Source organism: Pseudochaenichthys georgianus, chromosome 5 (genome assembly GCF_902827115.2).
Source record: "Pseudochaenichthys georgianus chromosome 5, fPseGeo1.2, whole genome shotgun sequence".
NCBI classification, from domain to species: Eukaryota; Metazoa; Chordata; class Actinopteri; order Perciformes; family Channichthyidae; genus Pseudochaenichthys; species Pseudochaenichthys georgianus.
In genome coordinates, this window is record NC_047507.1 from 43,549,443 (window position 1) to 43,560,805 (window position 11,363).

Below are 11,363 nucleotides of genomic sequence, written 5' to 3' on the forward strand. Positions count from 1 at the left end.
TTCTTGTTTGCAAATGTGTTTTGGCGGTTGTGGGCTGTGTTGTTTAACCATATTCTAATTTTCTTCCCATTTTTAAGGAAAAAGCTACTTCTTGTTAAAAAGATGTCAGTTTTGCAACAGCTATCCCTAGTGGATTGAGCTGGAAATTACAATAGCGCACTCTGCTGGTAGTACAGAATTATTACATAGAGGAAACACTCAATAGCATTTTGCTAATTCTAAGTGTTATAAATACACACAAGCTTCATTGCCGAGATAGAATTGCAAGTAGTTTCTAATTATAAGATAAGACACTTTATATAATACTTTTTCAAATAAGCAAACAAATGTATTGAAGCTAACACAAGTTATGACATTTACATAATTCCAAACATTTTGAAAAGTGAAACACAGTAGATTTTCACCAGATTTCTAATTTTCATATTTCATAGTCAAAACCATACACTGTACAATTTTTATTTTTAGCATTTCAGATTTAAAAATTTGCATAATTTTTATCTTTTAATTAACTTTATAAAAAAAAAAAAGAACAGATTTAACAATTCTGATGTAGGATATTTTGAGGGAATACAAAGGTACTAGTCAGAGGACTAGTGCTTTGATCATTCGAATAGTTAGAGAGCATGTCACCGAAAGAAACTAAGTTGAAACCAAAAGCAGAGCCAGGCTCAACTGCAGATATCATGGAAAGGGTAAAAATCAGATCAGATGCTACAACAGTTCCAAAACTTAGACAGAAGACATGGAACCAAATACAGAAACTGTTGGAACAGTGGCAAACAAGAGGACTGGTTCCAGCAAATGATCAACCTGGACCAACAAAAGCCCATAGAAGAGCAGTACTCGACTATGAGCACGAACAATGCCTACAACAGCTAACTATATGGAGAGAAGCTGAAGAAAGATTTATAAGAATTACAAGTCTGATACTCCATCTGGAATATGCCAGCCTATTGGCACACAGCATAAATGTGGTCCGAGTAGCAGACCTGCCAGTGAGGGAAGACATAGCAGAAAAAACCAAAGAGGCTCCAGTTATCCAAACTCCGAAGCTGTATCTAAGCCTGGCCGAAGTCCCTCCTCCCTCCCCGAATGTTGGTTCTATAGGAGAAGTCTTGCAGTTGGATGGAGTCTCCATGAACAAACATCTCAAAGAATTGGAGTATGAAGTAAGAGTGCTAACCAGTCAATCAAAACACCTGATAGAAGAGAACATACGATTAGAAGAAATCACAGAAGAAAGACAAACACAAAAGACAGAAATGGAAGCACTACAACTGAGACTCTTGAAGATGCAAATAGCTGAGAAAGATACCGAAGCTAATAAAAACAAGAAAGCGGCAAAGCAAATGGCAGCTACATCAGGGATGGCCATAGAACCAGAGAAGGCAGGTCAGACACCTCCAACAATTCAAGCTCGGGAGGTGCCAGAGATTCAGGTGCAGAATCAACAATTCCGAGGAAGACAAAGTGGCAGAGGAGGAAAGCCACGATCAAGACGAAGAACAGATGAAGGCTACTACAAATGTGGTCAGCTGACACATTGGTCCAGAGAGTGTCCGCAGAACATTGCACCAAACAACGGCCCTCCATGCAGATACCCCGGGGAGGTTTACGACGGAGGCAGGGGGTCCCAGAGATGTCAAAGGCGAACAGGGGTGCCAAACATGACCCAAATGCCACTGACACCCTGGTATCAACCACAACAATGAGGAAGCTCAGAGGACCAGACCACCAGGTGATGCATCTTCAGCACAAGGGTATTTTGAAATCATCAGCTACATTGAGCCATATCTGTCACCACAGAAGGGAGAGGTTTAATGTAAAACATGACAGTGAGTAGCATATTGCATTTACACATAAAGCATAAAACATAGTAGAACATTTAGCAGACTATTTTTGTAATTATGAGAAGGAAAGAGATTACGAGTGATGTTGTTCCCCTACACAGAAAACTATTGTGTCCACACAGCTAGTGAGGTCAAGACGATGGGGTTCCACCCAAAAATATGAAAACGGAAACTTAGTACTCGCCCAAGACGGAGGATCCTTACCTCCTGTTTACACCGACTGCAGTTCAAGGGGCGGCGATACACCAGACGTGGAGCTGTTGAGACCTAAAAACAGAAACTCGATTCTGCTGTGGTGAAGTCTGGCTACAAAGGGAGGTGTCCGATAGGGTCGCTTGTCTCAAACCAGTGAAGAAGTCAACAAGAACCCAGCAGAACTAGAGAGTGACTGTTGGCGGGAGAACAGTGACAGAGCGACAGAGACTGGCCCAACATACTCCAGCCAGTACATAGATGGACCCCGTCAGAAAACCGGGGCTGTGTTTATAGGGGAACTTCAGTTATTGTTAGTAGAAGTGTAGTTTTTTAGTCAAACAATTATGTGATTTTTGGAGTCAGATTACATTTTTTTCTCATAAACACAATTTTATAATCGGTCTGAAATATCGGTTTTAAGGCAATGAGCTGCAAACTAAATAACATAACACTGATTGAGAGCTTGGATGAAGAAGTTGTAGGGTTTTTACAACAGTTTCAAGAATCAGTTTTTATTTATTTATTCTTGAGTGACTTTACTGATTTATAATGTAGTGCGTAAGGCAATATCTCATTTTGAGTGAGGGGCACCAGCCCTCCATGCATGTCACCCTCTGTGAGAATAGTTTGTATTTTCCCTCTAGTTTGGAGAAATATTATTTTATTATATGTTTGTTCAGCAGTATCAAACAATCCTCTAATCCTAGAGTTATTGAGACGCATTAGCGACACCAGGGGTATTGTTTTCGCAGCAGCAATGATGCATAATACCAGGACAAAAGCCATTCCTGAAACAAGTAAACAATTTTTGTGCTAATGGCAAATTTGAGTGAATATGTTTGTATACCATCAGAAAGCCATACATCATATGATATTTTTTGTACACCTTATGGGTACACGGAGAAGTTATATTTATTTTGTGCAACGTTATGGGTTTTACATGTCCTGTTCAGAATAGGGTAATCATTGCAATATTGATTGAGCATGTTATGCTCAAAGGAGGGAGTGTCATGATTATACAGATATGTTGATTTCAGTGACGTTGTAGTTAATGAATAATAACATGTATTTAATAATAGGTCACATAACGACAAAAGGTATGCTGAAGCTTGGGCCTCCTCCAAGGAGGGAGTATTCCAGTTTTAGATATTAGATGAATAGAAGTGATGAATATGTCAGAACTCTGAGTAATATTATCCAAGTTTTGTCTACACAGGCTGGAAAGCTACAGAGATACCAGACGAGACACCAGAAGAGACTCCTGTTCGGCCAGGTGATTGGGTGAGGGTGAAAGTTCACAAAAGACAGTGAGCTGATCCGGGTGGACGGAACAGTGAGAAGTTGTAATGAACTTCACAGGAGCTCCGCTTTAAAGGTAAAGACAAAGGAGCAAATTGACACCACCTCACACATTGTCACCCTTCACTGGCAACTTCCAGAACATTATTGGGAGTTAGGACTGATTTGGCAGAGCTGGAACAAAACAATAAATAGAAATAAGATAAAGACAGAAACAGCTCAAAAGACGAATTGTCTATATATTTTTATAGATTGTACACTAAAGTGAAAACTTTTTTTTGTTTTACATCTGAAAAAGAGTCCAATTTTCGTATACGTTATTATAGTACTCATTATTTAAATTCTGTAACTGACACAACCAGGGACAAAAATAGAGATGACAAGAACAAAGCCAAACCAATTGTGGGGTCCCCTAGGGATAAGAGTCAGAATAGCATTGTTGATTGTGCTCATTACACTTGGCACCTTTTTGGTTGGATGGGGAGTACAATATCAAGTAAGACATGGATCCATTAGTTCACTCATAGAGAATGCTCACATCACTAACAAAACTCCAGCTGTGTTTCAGAGACTTTCACTTATCCCCAGAGCCAAAAGATCAGCTGAGCAACAAGAGGAGGAGTTAGAAATACTCGGTCCCAAAGGTGAGGAGGTTACAATCAAGATGATTCACCCCCCATACATGCAGTTATTGTATCAAATGCTGAGATGGGTTTAAGTGATCGGGATAATCAGTGATGGGGATTTACAGATTAGGGGAATCTCCAAATACACTGGATCCATGTTTTAGTCTGTACCAGAAACACTCCCTGTTAAGTTTATGGACAACCGACCGGTGACCTGAGCACAAATATTGAAAATGATTACAGTAGAAACTGGCTACTAACCCACAAGCACAGCTTTGTACGTACAAACTCCCCAGCTGCAGATTGTGGCGACATTGCAGATATGTCCAGTCACAAAACTTACTTATGTTCTAAATAACAGTGAGATTTAGAGTAATGGAGAAAATATGGGGACGTTATTTTATAGTGTGTGAAATATTTGGTGCTTGAAACATGTAGATATTTTTAATTTATAGAAGAAAATGGTTTCCTGAACGAGTTATTTGGAGTAGCCATGTTACAGTGGGTGAAAGCAATGTTTAGGGATATGGCACAACCATTAGTAGACATTAATTGGGTTTAGATGACATTTAACATCTAAGACAGATAGTAAGATTAGGAAAATGGAGTAGAAAGGATTGGATATATTTTTCCTCAGTGTGTTGGAATTAGCTATCGGTAATGCGTCCCGAGATCTCTCTCTCTCTCTCTGCCTGTCAGACTGCTACGACCCCATCTTCAGACAAATGACCTCACCACAGGAGACTCCTCCTCCCCTCCTCACATCGAACAGACAGAGAACCTGAGCCGAACCAACAACGACCTGAGGCATCCAGAACCAGCTCCACCTGAGGCATTCAGAACCAAACCAGCACGCTGACAAAGAGGCAAACTCATCGGTCCCTAAATCAGGACACGAAGTTCCAAACTGAGCCACGAGATTTGGCACAAAAGCAGAGTGGGTGACATGAGTGCGGAATACGCCCTCCATGCAACAGCGTCGAGACTGAAAAGGAGGAGATGAAATGCAAAGCAGTTGGCCCACTGGAAAGAGTTACAGCGGGAGGGGAGGATTCAAGAGCAGATGGACTGAGGAGACAGGACGGAGGAGAGGACAGGACGGAGGAGTTGGCATGGGCCAGCAGAACCTGAGGGGGTCGTGGCTTGACGACCAGAGGGGGAGAGAAGGAACACGGGAGTGAGTGAGTTTACACATAAACACACTTATTAGAAAAGAATCCTAAAAACACACTGAGGGTAGAACATATTATTCAATCTTTTCATCATATAATCAAATTATTCTCATAGAGATTCTTATTCATGTGAGAATTTGGGGAAGATTTAATTTGTTACAATATAGAAAGCAGACAAATCTTTATCCATCCATCCATCCATCTTCTCCCGCTTATCCGTGGTCGGGTCGCGGGGGCAGCAGTTCCAGCAGAGAGCCCCAAACTTTCTTTTCCCTGGCGACATCAACCAGCTCTGACTGGGGGATCCCAAGGCGCTCCCAGGCCAGCGAAGAGATATAATCCCTCCACCTGGTCCTAGGTCTACCCCTTGGTCTCTTCCCAGCTGGACGTGCCTGGAACACCTCCCTAGGGAGGCGCCCAGGTGGCATCCTAACTAGGTGCCCGAACCACCTCAACTGGCTTCTTTCGACGCGAAGGAGGAGCGGCTCAACTCCGAGTCCCTCCCTGATGACCGAACTTCTCACCTTATCTCTAAGGGAGACACCAGCCACCCGGCGGAGGAAACCCATCTCGGCCGCTTGTATCCGCGATCTCGTTCTTTCGGTCATGACCCATCCTTCATGACCATAGGTGAGGGTAGGAACGAAAATGGCCCGGTAGACAGAGAGCTTTGCCTTCCGGCTCAGCTCCCTTTTCGTCACAACGGTGCGGTAAAGCGACTGCAATACCGCTCCCGCTGCTCCGATTCTCCGGCCCATCTCACGCTCCATTGATCCCTCACTCGAGAACAAGACCCCGAGATACTTGAACTCCTTCACTTGGGGTAAGGACTCATTCCCTACTTGGAGTGGACAGTCCATCGGTTTCCTGCTGAGAACCATGGAGGTGCTGATCCTCATCCCAGCCGCTTCACACTCGGTTGCGAACCGATCCAGTGAGTGCTGAAGGTCGCAGACCGATGAAGCCATCAGAACCACATCATCTGCAAAAAGCAGTGGTGCAATCCTTAGTCCACCGAACTGCAGACCCCCCCCCCCACGACTACGCCTCGAAATCCGATCCATGTATATTACAAACAGGATTGGTGACAAAGCGCAGCCCTGGCGGAGGCCAACCCTCACCGGAAATGGGTCCGACTTACTGCCGAGGACCCGGACACAGCTCTCGCTTTGGGAGTACAGAGATTGGATGGCCCTGAGTAGAGACCCCCTCACCCCATACTCCCGCAGCACCTCCCACAGTAACTCCCTGGGAACCCGGTCATACGCCTTCTCCAAGTCTACAAAACACATGTAGACCGGATAAGCGTACTCCCAGGCCCCCTCCAGGATCCTTGCGAGAGTAAAAAGCTGATCCGTCGTTCCACGACCAGGACGGAATCCGCATTGTTCCTCCTCAATCTGAGGTTCGACAATCGGCCTGACCCTCCTTTCGAGTACCTTGGAGTAAACTTTCCCGGGGAGGCTGAGTAGTGTGATGCCTCTGTAATTGGCACACACCCTCTGATCCCCCTTTTTGAAAAGGGGGACCACCACCCCGGTCTGCCACTCCTTCGGTACCGTTTCCGACTTCCACGCAACGTTGATGAGACGTGTCAACCATGACAGTCCCTCAACACCCAGAGCCTTCAGCATTTCCGGGCGGATCTCATCCACCCCCGGGGCTTTGCCACTGTGGAGCCGTTTGACGACCTCAGTGACCTCCCCCCGGGAGATTGGCGTTGATCCCCCGTCATACTCCAGCTCTGCCTCTAACATAGAGGGCGGAGTTGTCGGGTTCAGGAGTTCCTCAAAGTGTTCCTTCCAACGTCCCAACACTCCATCAGTTGAGGTCAACAACGTCCCATCCTTACTGTACACAGCTTGGATGGTTCCCTGCTTCCCCCTCCTGAGGTGTCGGACAGTTTTCCAGAACAACTTTGGTGCCGCCCGAAAGTCCTTCTCCATGTCTTCTCCGAACTTCTCCCACACCCGCTGCTTTGCCTCGGCCACGGATGAGGCTGCTGCCCTTCGGGCCTGTCGGTACCTTGCAACTGCTTCGGGAGTCCCCCGGGATAACAAATCCCTGAAGGCCTCCTTCTTCAGTCGGACGGCTTCCCTGACCACCGGTGTCCACCAGGAGGTTCGAGGGTTACCGCCCCTTGAGGCACCTAAGACCTTGAGACCACAGCTCCCCACCGCGGCTTCGGCAATAGAGGCTTTGAACACCGACCACTCTGGTTCAATGTCCCCAACCTCCACAGGAATGCCCGAAAAGCTCCGCCGGAGGTGTGAGTTGAAGGCCTCCTGAACTTGGGCCTCCTCCAGACGTTCCCAGTTCACCCGAACTACACGTTTGGGCTTACCAGGTCTATCCAGAGGCTTCCCCCGCCACTCGACCCAACTCACCACCAGATGGTGATCAGTTGACAACTCCGCCCCTCTCTTTACCCGAGTGTCCAAAACATACGGCCTCAGGTCCGATGATACGATAACGAAATCGATCATGGACCTTCTGCCTAGGGTGCTCTGGTACCACGTACACTTATGAGCATCCTTATGTTCGAACATGGTGTTTGTTATGGCCAATCCATGACTAGCACAGAAGTCCAGTAACAAACCACCACTCCGGTTCAGATCAGGGGGGCCGTTCCTCCCAATCACGCCCCTCCAAGTGTCTCCATCATTGCCCACATGTGCGTTGAAGTCTCCCAGCAAGACTAAGGAGTCCCCTTCAGGAGCCCCATACAGGACTCTTTCCAGGGTCTCCAAGAAGGCCGAATACTCTGAACTGCTGTTGGGTGCATAAGCACACACAACAGTCAGAGTTTTCCCCCCCATAACCCGCAGGCGTAGGGAGGCGACCCTCTCGTCCACTGGGGTAAACTCCAACAACGAAGCACCTAACCGGGGACTTGTGAGTATCCCCACACCCGCCCGGCGCCTCACACCTTGAGCAACTCCGGAGAAGAATAGAGTCCAACCCCTATCCAGAAGTAAGGTTCCAGAGCCGACGCTGTGCGTAGAGGTGAGCCCAACCAGATCCAACTGGTACCGCTCCACCTCCCGCACAAGCTCCGGCTCCTTCCCCCCCAGAGAGGTGACGTTCCACGTCCCCAAAGCCAGCTTCTGCCGCCCGGGTCTGGTCCGTCGAGACCCTCCGCTTTCACTGCCACCCGTCTGGCAGCGCACCCGACCCCATCGATGTTTCCCGTAGGTGGTGGGCCCGCGGGACAGAGAAGCGGAGGTGTTGCCCACGTTGCCTTTTCGGGCTGGGCCCGGCCGGGCTCCGTGGCAAGCCCGGCCACCAGACGCTCGCCGACGAGTCCTCCTTCTGGGCCTGGCTCCAGAAGGGGACCCCGGGCTTCCTCCGGGCCGGGTATCCTCACTTCTTGTTTTTCCTTTCATGAGGTCTTTTGAACCAATCTTAGTCTGGCCCCTTGCCTGAGACCAATTTGCCATGGGAGACCCTACCAGGAACACAAGGTTCCAGACAACACAGCCCCCAGGTTCATCAGGGCACACAAACCTCTCTACCACGATAAGGTGCTGGTTCTTCAGAGAGGATTCAAATCTTTATTTGAATGGAAAATGTTAAAGGTCGAGCTAGAAGGTATTCCAATCTAGAGTATTGATGTCTCCATTGTAGCATGGATATTACCTCAGGAGAACTGTTAAGGTGGAAACAACATCCGTTTGTCGAACCAGATGTAGAGTTTTAAAAAGACACTAGGCAAAGAGCGATTGCAAATTTTAATTCTGAAAAACTAGTATAATTGGGAGTAATGCATGCGGGGCCTTGGATCACTCATTTTAATGGTGCATATTTTCAAAAACAAATATTGTTCAGGGAGAAGGGGTCGCTCAACCCACCCTGCAGATGTTTTAAATCTTACTTGCCCCTTCAGAGGGAGCGCACGGCACCAGAGTATGAGTTTTAAAAGACAAGTGCCACCACCTCCTAATGCTCATCCATTAATCAGTGTTGACCTGACATTTAGAGACGTTATTTAAAAGGAGAAACATATCTGCCATGAGTGAACATACCTGAATTGAACTACAAGCCATGAAACCACTTCTGTTTTTAAAGTCCTTGTTAAAGGAGGGAGTAATTATCTCATGCTCGGGCACCCAAGGTTCCACACACTGTTAAAGGGGTTAGCATGGTTCTTCAAGTAGACCAGAATTGAAGATAAATTAGTATAATGCGTTGGTGATATTCCACTGGTTTTCACACCATTTCAGGGACTTTATCACATCATTAGAACAGACCACCCAAAGCTACTGAAGTGGGAACTTTCAAGTGATGAAACTCTACAACTGTTGTAACTGACCAAAATCTTCTCCCAGAAATGACTGTCTAGAATGCCGTACCCCAGAGTAGGTGTTTGGTGGTATCATGGAACTAAAACCTTGTACTCAGTCTTGCCACAGGATTGGACTGGGACCTGTGCACTAGCACAGCCAAGTGATGTTTTTTATGCAGTTAATCAACATGGCAAAACCCCCAAAGCCAGTAGGGCTAAGAGACCAGTCCCAGGGGGAGTTTAGGCTCCACAGTGCACAAGGATAACATAGGGGGGCCTAGGAAAGGCCTAGATGTTGCATTTCCATGTCCTAACGTACCGATTGATCACGACGGCCTATTCTAGAGAACATATTACTTTCATACCTTAAATGGTATGAAAGGAGGGAGGGTAAATTTCTCATGAGGAGACGGTTACAAATGCTAGCAGAACAAGACGACCCATATACAGATATTGATGAGATTGTTCAATGAATGTCCAGCTGATGTGATACTTTAAATTATGAAATCATGTGAAGAAGTGAGCAAACTAAAATGCTAAAATGGAGTGAATCTATTTATTCCAAGATAGTTTATTTATTCTTTATTATTTTTTAACTATTCTAATATGATAGATCTCATGTTTTATAAATCATTGCTATTTTAAAATGGTTTGTTTCTTTTCACTTTGTAAAAACAAGTGCCTTAACACTGAGCGTGGTGTGGGAAAGGTTTCTGTGAAAGGAGGGAGGAAGAAATGTTCTAATACCAAGCCATTGCTGCCATTTTGAAGAATGATATTGAATGTTAACACGAGAAGTTATGCACAAGGGAACACTTTTATGTTTAAGCACAGTCAAAGTATTTTTTGTAAAGTTGAGGCTATTGAACCATTCCATTTTGATTGTATGTTTTTAATATGAGTTATGTACTATGCAGAGTTCAGATGAAGAACTCATTGATTTCAGTATTATACACACCTTTTAGGTGTGTAAGGAGGGACTGTTAGAAATTAAAATCAATGTTTTATGGCATAATGTACCTTAAACATACCGTCAGTTTAAATGCTATTTTATTCTGGAAAAACCCGGAAGTTCTCAATACCAAGCTTTTATTCTGAAAATCCGTCATGACGACATCCGGGACTACCGCCCATTAGTATCATTAAAGTGGCTATTGACGCCGTTAACATGTATTACATATAATGTTATGAAAGAGATAAGGAGGAGAAACGGCATGTGGAAGTAAGCGATGAATGTAAAATGTCGAAATCCTCTGTTTAACGCGATATCGGACACAGGCGAACGAGGGGGGAAGTCCCCTGCGTCACTACAGCTCCCAGAGAGGAGGAGCGAACAGCCAGCAAGCGGGAAGGACGAATGCTTGGGGTCGGCTGCACGGCCATCACAGGGAGAGGAAGGCTGCAGCCTTTCTCTTCTGACTGAACAATATCCTGCTTGTAACATTACCGCGCTTTTTATTAATTAAAGTACCAATTTTGAACCTTCTCAGAGACTCCATTTAGTCTCCTTTTTAAGCTTCTTACCTGGACGCGAGAATAACGAATCCAGCATAACAACTCTCTCAAAAGTTGGGCCATTTTATCATCCATGCGCCAATAGAGAACCGCAGTCCTAAAACCCGGAAGTAAGTTAGCATTTTTACCATGTCCGGTTCCTTCGATAAAAAGCAATGCATTTTCTCCATAGGGTTTTGGAAAATAGCTCCAAATAAGGTCTGTGTTTGACACAAATTGAAGAGAAAGATCACGTTTTGTTCTACGACATTAAATCCATCAGCAGTGACCCCGCTGGTGATTTTTGAAGAATTGACGTGTCTGAAAAACGATGGTTGTTACCAAGTGGCTGAATAGGACTACAGAAGCTGTCGAGGCCGTTTTACGTCATTACGCCGAACACGTAAAACACTCCTCTAAGTTTGTTTGCCCTGTTCTGCTT